The following is a 17,826-nucleotide window of genomic DNA, read 5'->3' as shown; positions in this document are numbered from 1 at the left end:
TGACAGTGCACATCTTTTTTTGCATGCATAGACCTTAGTAGAAATGCTGGTTGTGTTGATTGCTTTAAATTATATGAATTGTTCTATGTGTGAAGACATCAGGCTGGGAAAGAGCCAAAGCTGTCTCATTTCTAGCTTTAGCAGATTAGTGAGTAGCGAGCTGGGAACCAGTAATGATAAAATGCAGAGAAAGCGATGCAAGAGATTTGGGACCAGAAGCAGGAGATCAGAGCATGAAATTCAATTTGGAAGTAATCTTAGGAACAGTGAAGATGTCCAGTGGATTATCTTTCATGACCTGGCATTAGCTACATCTGAACACATACCAAGTGACAGAATTTGCACCTGTAAGAAACTCTGAAACTCATTGTGCTGTCCAGGGAAGTGATCGCATTTCAAGTAATTTGAAAAAAGTTGCACAACTTGGCAAGTCCTGAACTGACTAGGCTTTGCTGCTGTGTGTGATCAGACTATACACACAGAAAGAAGTAGCATGGTGCTCAGTCAGGTTTCCTTCTGGACGTACAGGCTGCAGTAACAAGGAGGCTGAGAATTATATTTCTTTCAGGCCAATTAAAAATAAATAAATATAAAGCCACCAGTTTAAATGAAGAGTAGCCAGACTGGGCTTTCACATAGTTAGCAGCGATATAGCAGACAATTAAAATGATAGGTGTGATTGACATGCAGACAGAGGTAGGATTAATCAAGCAGTTAATCCCTTTGAAACCAGACATTTAATTAAAGCTTCTTCTGGCAGCTTTTGTCAAATCTCATCCGGAGGTGGTTGGGGGGTGGATGCTAAACGTCCTCGCAGGAGTCAGCAGAATTGCAGGCACACAATGACCTCCATTAATAAGCCCCCTGATAAATTAGAAGACAGATTTCTTTGGGAGAGCTGCAGAGAAAATATGCAAGCATGTTAGAGCCAAGTTTCTAACAATTTTGGGCGAAATTCCCAATCACCAATTTAAACAAAAAATTATTTTCTTAGCCAAGCTGGTGGTCTAGTGCAGATTTCTGCTTTTAATTTAGATTTTGATTTTCCCCTTTTTGATTTTTATCATCTCTTTATCCCTCTTCATAAGGCCTTGGTAACCATACACTTTTAAAATCTACAACATGTTATAGAAATCTTGATCTCAGTTTAATATGTGTGTCTGCAATCATTTTAAATAGAATTGTCTAATTTATCTTGGATGACCCCAGTTTATTTCCTGAAAAGGTCTTATAAAGTTCACTTATAAAGAGATCCTATAATTTTAATAAGAAGTTTAATTTTTCCAGCTCCAAAAATAGGGAATGAGTAAGTTCACAAACCAAGTTTACATGCTCCACTAAATCATGGGTTTAATTAGGGGTTGTTAACCAAGCCACACTTACTGAGTCACATGTCAGTTGAGCCATAAACCATGCTTTATAATCCAGTATGGCAGGGTTCATACATTTTGTTAAGCTAAAGCCAAATAAACCACACATGCTGTAGAGGGACATGTGAACCAGCACTTCTTTGTTTGGAGAGAATACTTTCAATTAAATCTACAAGATTTGGATCCCAAGATGAAGAATTTTATTTGATTTTTTTTTCACCATCCACCAGATGGTAAAATTCTCTGTATTTTAGGATATCAAAGTATTCTCAGAATCTGAGAAAGATGGGCCAAGGGAGGGAAGAAGATACCCATTTTATTAACTGCCCCATATTGAACCTGGGATCCCTCTATGCAAATATCTGCATTATTACTGAACTACAATCCCTCTCAGTTAAAGATTTAACTAGGTTTCAGGGCTGTCAGCCTACATACTCATCATTATGACATTTTCCTCAAATTCAGTAGAATGCATTTCCCTGCTAATCTTCTCTATTGCATCGAAGTGCTATTCCTAGTGTGATATGGGAATAGGTACAATATTCACACCAAACATACATTTTTTTTTTGCATTAATCATGAGTAGGTTGTCTACATATTACCTGCCAACGCCACAACATTAACATGAATTCATGTGTCACAGTGTTATAGTCTTATAAACCGATGTTATTAATCCTGGGATCTATCTGTAACATTACAAGGGACCAGTAACTTAAAGGGGGCAAAGTAAAAAGTTTTGGAAATTTCACTTGCCTAGAATCGGTTCTTTACTCATCACACACGGTTTAGCAACTTATTTACAAGTCTACATTATGGTGTCATGTTTAATCATTTTTATTCTACTGATTTCTTGGCTGGAGCAGCAAGTCTCCTAGCTGTGGTACAATTTACATTTGAAAACAATAGAGCATCAATGGCATGAACCCCTGATTTGAATCCAAACACTCTGGCTTTATGCCACACTGTTCTAAGGTTGCTGGACACTTTATGCTACTCTAATGGAATGTTTAAGGAAAAGGACATGCCCCCGGGATAGGGCTCACTACAGCTAGTCAACTGCAGGACTACATAAAGGCAGAGCTAAACTTATTGAGTTGACATTCTCTTTTTTAAATATAATTTTATTAAAAATTTTAAAACATCTAATCTTTTATCTTTTTTCATCTTTTATCAAATCAAACTAATATCAAGTAAGAAAGAAAAAAAAATCAAAGAGAAAGCTAAAAGTGCAAGAAAGGGGAAAAAACAAAAGGAAAATAAAAAAGAAAGATACAAAGAAGCGGCTTCCGATCTTCTTTACAGCAGTTATAAGTACAATTTTATATTTACCTCTTTCTCTAAACTTGCAACATGTTTCTCTTGTTCATATTTCCAACATGAATGTGAAATGCCTTTATACAGTCTAGACAATTTCTGTGGTGACATATGCCAACAGTACATCATTTTATAAAAATTCTCTTTAAGATTATAATATAATGTAAATTTCAATCCTTTCAACCACGTATTTTCCCATTGTTCCACCTGTACGTTAGATCCAAAATTTTTAGCCCACTTTATCATACATTCCTTTCACTTGTTCTTCTCCTGTTTCAAATTTCAACAGAGGTTTATACATTTAAGCAATTACATGTTCATCATTGGTACATAATTCCATTTCAAACCCAGTCTTACAATGTTCAAAGACATAGACTCTTTTATCTATTTCAAATCTTACTGATAACTGTAAATAAAACCATTGGCAACTATGTCCCTCTGCCACCAGTTCTTCTCTTGATTTTATTTTGTATTCCCCTTGACAAAATTCTAGTATCTCATGGTAAATTAGCCATTTGTGTTTGCCTATTATATATATATATATATATATATATATATATATATATATATATATATATATATATAAAATGCTTCTAGTGCTGAGAGACACAAAGGTGTTTTCAGGCACAACCTGGATTTTTATCTATTCCATATTCTCAATATGGCACATCTAACATAATGATTTTTAAAATCCACATTAACCTTGACTTTGTCGTACCACAGATGCCCATGCCACCCAAATCTCAGGTCATGTCCTTCTAACTCCAAGAGCCTTCTATTTCTCAATAGCACTCACTCTTTCATCCAAACCAAACAGCAAACTGCAAAGTATAGTTTCAAATCAGATAGACCCAATCATCCCCTTTCCTTTGCATCCTGTAACACCTTGTATGTAACTTGTAGTTTATTTCCCCTGCTACACAATTTCCTCTTGCCACTGTTTAGATGGTGCATCAGTTGCCAACAGGTACTGTCTGAAACAAAAACATCATTCTAGGCAGGTCATTCATTTTTATCACAGAAATTCTCCCCAGCAATGACAATTGTAGTTTCTCCCATCTTAACATATCCTTTTTAACTTCATTCCATGGCTTAACATAGTTATTTTGAAATAACATACAATTCATATTTGTCATACTGATACCCAGATATTTTACTTTCTTCTCAACCTTAAAACCCATTTTATTCATCAGTTCTGTTTGATCTTCTATTTTCATGTTAACATCTTCATCTTCTGTTTGTTGATCTGAAAATTTGCTAATGCGCTAAATTCTTTTAGTTTTCTCATTAATGTTTCAATTCCCTTTAAAGGATCTTCCAGAACTAATACCAAGTCATCTGCAAAAGCCTTTAACTTATAAGTTTCTTTTTTAATCTTTACTCCCACAATTCTCTCATATTGTCTTATATCTCTATTCAATATTTCAAGAACCAAAATAAACAAGAAAGGAGACAGTGGGCATCCGTGTCTTGTTCCTTTTCATATCTCAGAAGGCTTTGTTAGATCTCCATTAACAGTTATTTCTGCTTTCTGTGAAGTATAAATCGATCTTACTTATTTTATAAAGTTCTCTCCAAAGTTCCTATCTTCCAAACCTTTGAACAGAAAAGCCCAGTTCAAATTGTCAAAGGCCTCCACATCTAAGAAAATCAGTGTGGCTTGTTTTTTATTATGTTGCTCCAGGTATTCCAAAATCTCCAACACATTTCTAACATTATCCTTAACTGAATTTTAGGTAAAAACCCACATTGACCTCATGAATAAATTCAAGAGAACTTTTCAACATGGTGCTGGGGAGTTGTGAGCACAAGGAACAACTTTTCTTTTCTTTGCCCATCAGTCAGTCTTGACTTCTAATACCCAGTCTGGGCTCAGAAGCTAGGAAGGACTGGGCCAGGTTACTACTTGGGAAGGAAGCCATATTTGTTTCATTTCTATCCATCTTTTCCTTAATATAGGAAAAGAGTTGCAACAATATAAGAGGAAAGTTGTGTTAATCTAAGTAGCAAAAACAAAACAAAAAACCTGGGAGAAATCTGGTAGCACCTTTTCCAACTAATAAATTTTATTAAACAGCATAAACTTTCATGAGCTGCATCTGATGAAGTGAGATGCAGTTCATAAAAGCTTATGCCTTTTAATAAAATTTGTTGGTGAGAAATGTGCTCCCAAACTCCTCCTGTTTTTTTTACTGTAGCATTTTCCATGACAACTATCTGAGATCCACAAAATGAGATGGAACAATCATTCATATTTGATCAATCACCCTCACCTAAAGTTCAGCCTCTCTGTATAATCAGAGATATCATTGCTCAAGGTAGCATATCCTGCAAATAAATAGCTGTATTGTTGATGTGCCCTATCAAAATATGAAGAGTACTACCTACAGCTTTTATTTAATGTGTCTCCTTTCCTCAAAGAGCCTACGGCAGGTGGCAGTACATAGCTGACCATGGCTGGTCTCAGAAAAGCTAAGCAGGTTGGAACTGGCTAAAATGTGAATGGGTGACAACCAGGAAATCCCAGGGCTTTAAGACAGGCTGGGAAGTTGAAAATGCATCCCAAAAGAAGGCAGTGCCAAACCACTTCCATGCTATTGCCAAGAAAACTGCCTGGATGTGTTGATGAACTGGCTAGGAAAATGTGTTTACCAAGGTAAGTATTTGGTTCTGGGAGTTTACAAGAAGTGTTGAAATTACATAACAACAAAAGTCATATTGCCTCTGCATTTGATATCTTTTCCACACTCCCACACCATTCAAACTGTATATCAGGTTCTTGGTTGGAAAATCATGAGAAAAGCTCCAATTCAAAATTAGTTTATAACACATGCATGTCCATTTTCGGTTTAGTTTGTATTGTTTGTTTTTAAGTCTAAGTACTATCAACAGAGCCATCTCAAAGCTCATTTCCATGATGTGGTTTCACTACTACAAAGCTTTAAAAGTCACCCAGCACTTGTATGTCTAATCTTGATGAAAGTTCTTGAAACAATTTAGTTCTCAGCACTTTTTTTTTTAAAAAGGTGCCCTTGGATTTTGCTAGTATGTTTAACTTTTTCCCAGCTGTAAATTATTATTTTAGAAAATCTAATCCAAAAGTGTTGGAAAAGAATATTTAGTTTCTCTTTTTGCATTGGCTCTATGTTTTCCTGACATGAAGTGTATTTTATTTCTATTTAAAATCTTATATCCCATTCTTTTCTTGTATATGTTCTACTCATGTTTGAATCCATAATCAGCCTTAAAATGGCCTACTAGTGAATATTTCCACATGCACCTGCTGATTTCTCACCTGAGTGGTGCAGCTAAGACACAGTCATTTTACCATAATGTCTGCAGAGACTCCATAGTTTGTTTATGTCTGAGAAGTACAAATTGCAGTCCCAGAAGCACATACAGACCCCCAATGTCATAGGTGAGGCCCCTCCAAAGATCATTTCCAAACTGTAATTTTTGAGGAAGTAGAAGGGGAAAGAATAAAGAAAAAATATACTGTATATTAATTGTATTTATTGTAAGTCAATTTAATTTGAATTACAAATAAATATTAAAATAATTTTTTGTCTTGGCCTTGCGCACTTTTTTGAATAAGGTCCTTGGCATGCAGGTCAAAGGCCAAGTATGGTTTAACACTCCACCCCATGCCCATGTTGTTCAGTCTAGTTTATAAGCATGTACTCTGGTTAGCAGAATTAGAAGATGATACTGAAGAGGTCATCCAACCTTAAACCAAAGTATAGATCCCTGTTTCCTATTTGTGTCACTCAAGGATAGTAGCCTGCAGGTTTGAGTGGATATGTTCATAGATAGGTAAAGGTAAAGGTTTCCCTTGACATTAAGTCCAGTCGTGTCCGACTCTAGGGGGTGGTGCTGATCTCCGTTTCAAAGCCGAAGAGCCGACGTTTGTCCGTAGACACTTCCGTGATCATGTGGCCGGCATGACTACATGGAATGCTGTTACCTGCCTGCCGAAGCGGTACCTATTAATCTACTCACATTTGCATGTTTTCGAACTGCTAGGTTGGCAGGAGCTGGGACTAGCAACGGGAGCTCACCCCGTCACGCGGGTTCGAACCGCCGACCTTCCAATCGGCAAGCTCAGCAGCTCAGCGGTTTAACCCGCAGCACCGCCACGTCCCTCTCTATGTTCATAGATAAGCCCCACTTAATCAATGAAATATAACATCTGAACTGGATCAGACAATTACTTTGGAGTCCTTGGTGCTCTCTGAGCTTGGTTGTTTGCTTCCAGACATTTCATTACCCAACTAGGTAACATTTTCAATGCTAGAATGTTACTTAGTTGGGTAATGAAACATCTGCAAGCGAGCAACAAAGCTCAGAGAACACCAAGGACTCCACAGTTCAATCCTGAGATACATATATTCTCTTCTATCGGAACAATTACTTTTTGTACTTTATATTTTGTTGTGGACCTTTAATACTTAAGCATAACAAATTACAATAATATTGTCAATAAAATGTTTACCTATTTATATCTGAGCTGCAATGAGAATAGAATATATTATATTTTTCCCTGTCTCAATATGCAAATGAATTGTAATTCCAAGATTACTTTTATTAGACTGTAGCATCTATTAAGAAATACATCCAATGGGGCTTCTACATTCATGCATATAGGACTACAAGCTCAATTTCCAAAGAACTATTTGGATCTATATCTCATAATTTCAGGTGAGTTTATTGGTTACTTTTTACACAGAGGAATATCTCAGTGTATCTAAAAGAAAATAGTAAATTTCAAAAACTTATTTTGATAGTTGACTTGGCGATGAAGAAATTGCTTTGGAATTAGGAATAATTAGGAATTAAGAATAATAATCAGTGCAGATTTCAGAGATTACAGAATCTAATTATTCAAATGCCAGTGAACTCAACAATGTCTTTTCCTCTTTCAAGACTAGGTGGCTATTTATATCAAAAATGGGAAACTTGTGGTCTACAAGCTGCATGTAGCCCTCTCCCCCCAAAAGATCACTTTATAGTTTATAGTTTACAAAATATAATCTTTGCCTAAATGACAATTATATTCATAATCACTCCAACAGTTAATTGACATTATTTTAATTAATATGAATGTGATTTCAAGTTAAATTAAAGTATTAAACTGTATTAAATCTGCACTTTTAAAACACTTTCTAAAGAGTAAGGTACATTGAAATCCTGGTTTTTTTGTAAATGTTCATAGATTCAAAAATGGTAATAATAATATCGCCTTCAAATATTAGTGATTTTGTTTCAGTGGTTTGATCAGGAACTGCTGGGGAGGGGGGCAAAAAGTGGGTTGCATGTGGCCCACAGGCTTTCCTACACTGCATTAAGAAACACTACACTAATAGGCAGTGCTAGGAGAGACCTCTATGTAGAAGACTGCTTGGCCACCATGCAAACAAGATTGTGCTACCAGTTCCTTAGAAAGTGGGTAATTGATGTTTTAAATATCCTTGAAACTACCAAGCAATAAGGTGACAGAAGTTTCTCAGCTAGACTTCAAGACTTGCTGAACAAGTTGAGGCTTTCAGAAAATGAGGCCATTTTAAAGACTTTATCAACCTGTACTATTCATTCCATTAAAGTATCATTTCAGATCATTATCTGCTATTTCAAGCAGTATGCATGGGATTTGTAGCTGGCCTCCCATACTCATAAGGTTTCTCAGAGATAAAATTAGTAGCATATAACTTTCCTGGCCCACTTGGATGGACAACAAATAGAAAACCATGTTGTGCAAGAAAACTCATCATGGGTTTATTCACATCCACTGTATCTCAGATCATTGTGACAAGGCATTGCACTAACCATGGATTGTTTAAACATTGTTTATAAAATAAACCACAATTGGTTGCATTTGCACATGCTATGCCACATATCACAATAAGCCATATCCCACAGTTTGCAAACCACACTGTCTGGGTTCAAACAACGGACTAAGCCACAAACAGACCACATGTAGGGTTTTGTGTGAATACAGCCTTTGGTGATGTTATCATATCCACAATGACTGGATTCACACATTGTCCTGCCTGTAGTGTTGAATAGTTAGTGCTTCAAACTGACTTCTCTCATTTGTACTAGTAAATTGTGGCTTATCACTAAGCATTGTGTGATAACCCACTACAGTGGTTTCATCAACAATCCATAGTTTAAACAAATCACAGCTTAGGGCAATGTGTGAACCTAGACTATATATTCTTTTCAGGAAGAATAAGGAGTCATCCCTACCCAGGACTTCCTTTCTCAAGCAAGATAGCTTTCCTCCCCAGTCCTTGTGCCTTCATGAATCAGCTCAGGTATTTGCAGATCTCTTGCCTAGCGTGTGGCTGAGAAGAAAAGCAGCAAATCATCCTTTCTGTTAGAGTAGCCGTTGCTTTGGGCTATGAAGAAAAACGCAGCTGGCAAGAAGAGTGCTCTAGCACAACCCCTGCACCCGGAGCGCAGCAGACCTGCACCGTGTGGAAAGCAGTTCCCTCCACTTCTGTGCCCACAATTCATTCTGGACCTTGCCAGAGCAATGCTCTGCATGTGGGGTATGATGTAAGGCCAACTCAGTTAGGATGTGTTTAACAGTTTCCCATACTTTACAAGTGTTGTAATAGAAGGCTAATTTCTGGCTTAATTAAAGTCAGGCTCTTGCTTCTGGACAGCATAGAAGGACTGCTTCATTTTTGGCATCCATACATACTTTCTTCAGTATACACATTAAAATCACTTGCATATGTCTGCTCCTTCCCATATTTTTCAATTCTGTTCTAAGGACACATCAACTCAATTAACAAGGCAATTAATGCATATACTTGGGGAGAAAAGGGAGTTCACAAGTTGATTTTTTTTAATGGAAAAACTCTTCCCCCTTTAAAAACAAGTTTAATGAAATGTAAGGTGGAGACCAAAGCCAAGCAGATTGAGGATGGTATGTATTAGGATTTAAGACTAATCTTCTCAGAATTCAGTAATACACACACACACACACACACACACACACACACAAGCACATTATTTAAAATGCATAGCTGCCCGAGAAAGCAGCAATTATTTTATTCCTCCCTCTTTCTCTACCCTGAATAATGTTTTAAAGAACCTTCTTTCTTTCTTTCTTTCTTTCTTTCTTTCTTTCTTTCTTTCTTTCTTTCTTTCTTTCTTTCTTTCTTTCTTTCTTTCTTTCTTTCTAACATTTTCCCAAGGCAGCAACCAATATATAATTTCAGTATGTTTAAAAAAAACAACAAAACCATAAAGTAATAAGTACTAGTAATACTAGTAATAGGACTGGTAATAACTGCCATCAAGAACAGTTGGACATTTAAAATATAGCTCAATAATTAAAATACTTACAATAAAAGCACATATACAGCAGTTAGATAAAACCCTTATTAAAATGAAGATACTAAGAAAAGTAGTTTTAGGACATTAAGAGACCTGTGGTGGAGTCAGACATATCTCCACTGGAATTTCATAAATATGATGCTCCTTCTGAAAAAGCTTCTTTACTGCCCACCAATTTTATTGTTTTTACAAGCAGAGACAAATAGTTTTGGCCTGTATGGGAACAAGCTGACGTAGGAGAAGGTGGTCTTTTAGGTTGTTTTTAATGTTTCTCCACCAGCTTTCATGAAACCCAGTACAGCAGGTCTGGGCCATGGAATCACAGTATACCAGATATGAGGATACAGGTAAATTTTCTAGATGTCACAGTAATACATGGCTATCATTTTTGACAGCAGATACACATTAGATATGCAAACATGAAAGTTAGAGCACAGATGTATAAATTGTAGCCCCCATCAATATTTCTGAGGCTCTCATAGCATCTTCCAAGTGGGTAAGACTGCAATTTGGGACTGCTGAAAAAGAAGTAGCAGAATACAGAGGCGCCAGATATAAGTAAGGAAAGGTGGGCAATGTTTTTGTGGCAGAAGACTGCAAGGCTTTTATTTTACTATTTTTGTGGCCTCAGAAGGCTGTAGGTGATGTGACACTGGCAAGGTGATATCCTACAACAGGGACAGAAATGTTATGATAATTATGATTATCACTATATTTCTGAGCCTCATGTGGTGCAGAGTGGTAGGCAGCAGTATTGCAACCGAAATTCTACCCACGACCTGAGTTTGATCCCAGCGGAAGCTGGATTCTTGGGTAGCTAGCTCAGGTCAAGTCAGCCCTCCATCCTTCCAAGGTTGGTAAAATGAGTACCCAGCTTGCTGGGGAAAGTGACGACTGGGGAAGGCAATGGCAAACCACCCCGCTATAGTCTGCCAAGAAAACGTCGCGAAAGTGGTGTCCCCCCCGAAGAGTCAGACATGACTCGGTGCTTGCACAGGGGACCTTTCACCTTTCACTTTCTTACTATATTTTGCTGATGAAGTTCAGTGGCATTAAACCTGGGGGTCTGTATGTGCCCCATGAGTCCCTCATTTAAAAGGGCATGTGTGTATTGTCTCAAGTATTGCAAGGAATTATTGACTTAAATCACCTTTAGCGTATTTTTGGTGTTCATGCTGCTGCTTCTTGCTGGGAAATTCTTGCAAGGTCCAGCAGCCAAAATATGCCAATACTGCATTCTGCTATGCCATACGAAACAAACTCTTAGCATAAACAACTCTTTGCCAAACAAACAAACAAACAAACAAACTCTTAGCATAAACAAAGAAAGAGTAGAATGTGCTGCATCAAACCCTGACATAATAAATTCCATGATTTCAGGCAACATGAAATTAAACTGGTAAAGTCATTGTGGAAGAACTCCAATGCTGTAGAAATGGCAAGGTTAAAATTCAGCCAAAATGATTTAGAAACCACACATATAATCTCTGATTTTAAAAGAAATGTGGCACTGTGGTTTCCCTGCCCCCCCCCCCCAACAAATTTAAGAAGCCTTTCAGGTTGACAGTTACAAGATCATATATGGTAAGGAAAGAAAATTATTCCCTTCTGGTTACTTGAGTGGTAGCTACATTCTTCTACACAAAGAACTTTCTTAAATGGCACTATATATGCAATGCTGATGTTCTAGGGAGAATCTCCATTTAACAATAATGACAACAAAAACCCTTAATGACAGCAATTTGTCAACAGTTTCACACACCATTTGCTTACAATTCTTGACCGTCAGGTTCTACAGTGTCATTCTCCTTCCCCCTAACCCCAGCAAATAGTATGCTGCATGGCATTTTAGAGATTCATTAATCATCTTTTCATCACAGCTAAATTCAATACAGCTAAGGAAGCACTTGACTGAAAAGCCAACTACATGGGAAAATGGGAATGCCCATTAGTCAGATCAACTCACAGGCCCTTCTCTGAGAAATCAAGTATACCCTATGAGGCATAGGTTGTCCCCTCTATTATGAGGCAGAAGTGAAAATTAATTTTAAAAGGAGAGAGCATAGAAACTGCTAATGTAAGGTTTACCTGTACTGTGTAAGAAATTACTTTATTTTATTTATTTATTTGATTTTTATCCTGCCTTTATTATTTTTATAAATAACTCAAGGCAGCAAACATCCTAGAAACCAGGAGACTGAGAGTTCTAGTCCCGCCTTAGGCATGACAGCCGGCTGGATGACCTCGGGCCAGTCACTCTCTCTCAGCCCAACTCACCTCACAGGGTTGTTGTTGTGGGGAAAATAGGAGGAGGAAGGAGTAATAGGTATGTTCGCCACCTTGAGTTATTTGTAAAAATAATAAAGGTGGGATAGAAAAATAAGTGAATAAATAATATATAAATAACTAATACTCCTTCCTCTTCCTATTTTCCCCACAACAACAACCCTGTGAGGTGTTGGAAAGACAAAGCTGCTATTGGTGTCCCACTGAATTCAATTTCCTCTAACAGTAGTGGTTTCTTCAGACTAACTTGAATCTACTTTCTGAGAGATATCATCATTGGGAAGAAAAATTCTCTCTTCTTCTTTCATGATGGATTGATCATGGGTTTCATCACAACTGATTGGTATTTATTTATTTGTTTACTGAATTTATGTAGCCGCCAACCTCACTCTTGTGACTATTTAGTCTATTTGTACCTTTAAAAAAGCAGAGAACCAAGTAACAAAGGGAAACAGCTTGCCCGAGCAGGGAACATTAATAGCTCAGCTGCTAAATCATGCCAAAATATTATCAGTGAATTAACCTAAAATCTGATATGGAAGGTGTCTGCAAAGAAGAAAAACATTTGATTTAAAACAATAGATTGTGGACTCTGTGCAAGAAATGAAGGACAGTTTATTTGAAAAGCTGTCTATTATGTATCTTGTGAGAGATATTGGATGGCTGTGGTTTGGCCCAGAATCTTAGTTGGAAAACTATGAGCAGATGGAATTGCTTTTTCTTGGACCTTTCAGATTTCCCCTTCTATCCTTCAGGCCATAGAGTGGCACATGAAAACGGCCTCAATACTTGGGCCTCTATTTCTCCATGCAAATTCATTTTCAGTAAGGTTATCAGTGATATGCTTGCATGCATGGAGTCTACTTTCACAGTTTCTTCATGACCTGTTATGGAATTGGAAGACAAGGGGAAGAGATGCTGCCTAGGGAATGATCAAATAAAAGAGGGAGGAGCCCGCAATTGGGTAATGGGTAGTGGGCAGAGAAAGAAACTTAGAAAGGATCTACCCGAACTGATCAGTTGGTAAAAAGGGATGATGGGAGATTTGTACTTTCAGACTTGTAAGATTGATGTCAGCCCTCCCAGGTAAACCAGACAGGAAACACAACCAGATGAGCTACTTCTACTTTATTGTTAGGCAATATTAACAGAACCTTGCAAGTCTGAAAGTACAGATCTCCCGCCTTCCCTTTTTACCGCCTGATCAGTTAGGGTGGATCCTTTCTAAGTTTCTTTCTTTGCCCATTACTCATTTGCAGGTTCCTCCCCCCTTTATCTGATTGTTCCCTAGGCAGCATCACTTACTTACTTACTTACTTACTTACTTACTTACTTACTTACTTACTTACAAAATCTTACTGTTGCATTATGTACAAAGAGAAATCCAAGCACAAATGCTGTGAAACTACATTCATATTCTGCAGGGGAGTGGGGGTTATAAAGCCATCCAGAAGAGGAAACATCTGCTTTTTGTGAAACACATGCATCTGACATGTTAGGGATTCATGATGGGGGCCATAGTGCTCTTACCCAGCATAGGAAAAATGAGGAGGTTCAAAATTCTCCCCAGCACTAATGAACTCGATTTCTGCACATAACCTAAAAACAGACTGAGAAGTAAACTACTTTTACAAAGTTTTTACTGTGATGCAACTTGCCATTTGTGGGAAATTATATCATCTTTAAAAACCAGTAGACATAACTTATTGAAATAGCTAAGAGATATGCATGAAAACACAAGAAAGCCATGGAAAAAAGAAGGACAGTAACATCTAAAGAGTTTTATCACAAAATCCTAGTGAATAAAAAGGAACTAACACTTTCTATAAGTGATCGTTTATTTGAAGATCACTTTCTGGATATGCCCACAGTCAACCATACAGTAAACTCCTCAGTTCCTGTTATTGCTGCCTCATTATGGTGATGAAGTGTTCCTGGAATAAAGAACAGCAGGGGTGTATGCCAAAAGTATATTCTCCCAGAAGGTTCACCCAGGGTATGAAGCTCATCTCAGCTCCCCAGCTAAAGCAAACAGGCAGCTATCTTAAGCAGCAGTGATAGAGGAAGGTGATGGACACAGATGATCACTTTAGAGACAAAGGTAAACTCATCATTTCATATTGAGTGGGAGAAGGCAGTGGTAAGCCACTCCTCTATTTTACCAAGAAAACCACATAGATAGAACATATGAAATGATTGACAAATGTAGTGCTGGATGATGGGCAGCTCACCTGGACTCAACAGAGTAAAAGATGAAATGAATCGACTTCATGTTGACAACTTAGGCATCTGCAAATTGAGATGGATTGGAATTGGACACCTGCACTCAGAAGCTCATGCCCTATACTACTCAGGACCCAAAAAACAAACAAAAAATAAGCACATTGCTTTCATAGCCAGGAAGAATATAGCAAAGGCAGTTCTTGGGTGCAATACAGTCAATGACTGAATGTCAATTAGGCTTCACAGACAACCTTTTAATATGACAGTTATCCAAGTTTATGCTTCCACAACTGAGGCAGAAGAACAAGTTGACAGGTTTTATGGTCAAGTTCAATTTGAATTGCCAAAATGTACACACAAGATATGCTGCCTGTAGTTGGAGACTTGGAATGCCAAAGTTGGAAATAGTAAGGAGGACAACATTGTATGGCCTAGGAAACTGAAACTGAAATGATTTATCTGTGTGTGCCAATCCAATTATTTCTTCATTGCTAAAACATTCCTTAAACAACCAAAAGGATGCCTATAAACACAGACATCACAAGATGGAGTACACCAAAATCAAATTGACTGTAATATTGCTAAAAAGAGGTGGGAGAGCTCACTTACAGCAGCAAAGACATGATTAGGGCTGACTGTGGAACAGATTTTGAACTGATGATTTGCAAGTTCCAAGTCAAGCTAATGTGGAAGAACAAACCCAAACAGATTCCACAATATGGTCTTGAACATATACTTCCCATTTTCAAGGAGGATATAAGGAATCACTTTGAAGTCCTGAACCTCATTGACAGGGAACCAGAGCAACTGTAGAATGAACTTAAATAAGTTGTTAAGGATGAATGTGACAAGAGACTACCAAAGAGCAAGAAACAAAATAAAGCAAACTGGATGTCAAAACAAACCATGGACATTTCCAGGAAGAGAAGGGAAGCCAAAGCCAAGAAAGACAAAGATACCAGGAAGGAACTTAACAAAATAATTTCATAGAGCTGTTAGCAGAGACAAGACAAGTCATCTATAATGACATCTGTAATGACACTGAGGATGGAAACAAACATGGAAAAACAAGGAAAGTCTTTCAATAAATCCCCAAATTCAGAAGGAAGTTCCAACTTCAAATTGATATGCTAAAGGATGACAACGGACAAATAGTAACTGATTCAAAGATCAGACAAAGATGGAAGAAGTATACAGGTAGTTCTCATTGAATGACCACTCATTCAGCCACCGTTTGAAGTTACAACAGCACTGAACAAGGGGGACTTATGGCTGTTCCTCATAGTTGTGGCTGTTGCAGCGTTCCCACAGTCACATGATCGTGGTTTGGGTGCTTGGTAACCAGCTTTCAATTACAACACTGCAGTGTCTCACAGTCACATGATTGCCATTTGTGACCTTCACTGCCAGCTTCCCACAAACAAAATCATTGGGGAACAGGCCAGAGATCGCAAATGGCAATCACATGACCACGGGACACTGCAACCATGCAGGAGTCACTGAACAACAGCAACTGGGACTGCAGCAACTGCCGTTGTAAGTCAACGCAGTTATGTGACATTGCACTTTACGACTGCATCACTTAGCGACTGACTTGCCAGTCCCAATTACCATTGTTAAGCGAGGACTACCTGTACTGGAATACTGTACAGTAGTTATGTGAATATTTGAGATACTTTAGAAGATATCCCTTACCTATAAGAACTTTTAGTACTAGAAGATGAAATTAGATCAGTGTTGCAGTCATTACCAATTGAAGGCTACAGGAACTGATAGAATATCAACAAAAATATAGCAAACAAATATAAAGGCTCTAATCAAACTCTGCCAGCAAATCTGGAGAATACAAAACACTGTTTCTGCTTTGGTTGCTAATTCCATATCTAGATCTATCCTTTTAAAACTCAGAAGGCATGCTGGTGATGGGGTGGTGGAAAAGCAACAAATAAATAAATAAAAATGTGTTGCACTGTGCATGAAACATTAGACTATATTCCAATGTCTGATCCTGACACGTTGGCATATTTCCAAAGAGCTTCTAAGTAGCTGATGATGAAATGGGAGCAAGCCACTGTACTGAATGGATTTGAGCTGTTTGTCATCTTCATTTTCCCAGAAATTAAGTCCATATGGGAAGAGAGAGAGGAGAATTAATAGAAATATTCAGAAATTATACCAGATGGCCATGTAGTCCACAGTTTAAACTTAGTCTGGTTTAATGTTTATATTTTTTTTACTTCTACCTGTTATTTCCATTCCTACATTTTTATTCTATTTTATATATATATATATATATATATGTTTGTATGTATGTATGTATGTATATACAATTTTTATTGAAAGGTTTAACAGCAATAATAAGAACTAACACAAACTATAATAGAACAGAGAAAATGAAAAAGAAAGAGAGAAATAACAGAAAAAGCTAAAAAATAAAAAAGTAGAAGAAAGTAAGGGAAAAAAGAGAAAGATATAAAGAAAGATATAAAGCCTCCTTTTTTATTCTAGTTGGCCTGATGAAGTCTTCAAAAGCTTGCTGCCCTTTTTTGACATTGGGGTTGGTAACAATAAAAGTATTGCTCACTTCTATGAATTCTGAACTGGTAAACCATTAAGATTTACCAGTAGATCTGCAAGATTTTCCCAATAATTTGCAGCAATAAAATGATCTACTTCCCCACCTTTAATTGTCCAGGTAACATAACTGGAAGTGTTTAGGAGTAGCATAGGTTCCATTCCATCCAATTTCTTATTTTCTAAATGAATAGGCAGGTGCGGGTCCACAAATAAGTGTGGTAACTTTCCCATGCTACTAACACCAGGCACATAAAACTGCACCAGGTCTCAACTTCTTCCTGCTTCAGTCCCCATACTGGGCAATTGAAATAGGATGAAATTGGGACTTGGCACAATCACGTGCACTCATGGGGACATGGGGAGTGAGTCTTTTCCACTCCACTGATGGAATTACCCCCTCACTTGTTTAGTAGAATTCATGTCTTTGGCAGTATACGCCATAAGTAAAGCCTAATGTCTGCCCCTCATTGATTTAGATATTGCTTTTTCTTGTATTTGCAAAAGCTGTATTATCTGTCATTACCAGAGAAAAACTGTCCCTATATATAACAGTATCCATAAATGGAGCTGAACATACCAAACCTTTTCAACGTGTATTCTAGCATCTGATTTCCTCATATTTATCCAGTCTTATATTTTCCTGTGCTAGCTCTTTAATAGGTGTTGCTTCTTTCCAGAATTGTAAGCTTTAAGGGTTTCCAATCTTGCT

The sequence above is a fragment of the Candoia aspera genome, chromosome 3 (genome assembly GCF_035149785.1).
Source record: "Candoia aspera isolate rCanAsp1 chromosome 3, rCanAsp1.hap2, whole genome shotgun sequence".
Taxonomy (NCBI): Eukaryota; Metazoa; Chordata; class Lepidosauria; order Squamata; family Boidae; genus Candoia; species Candoia aspera.
This window is presented reverse-complemented; position numbering follows the sequence as displayed.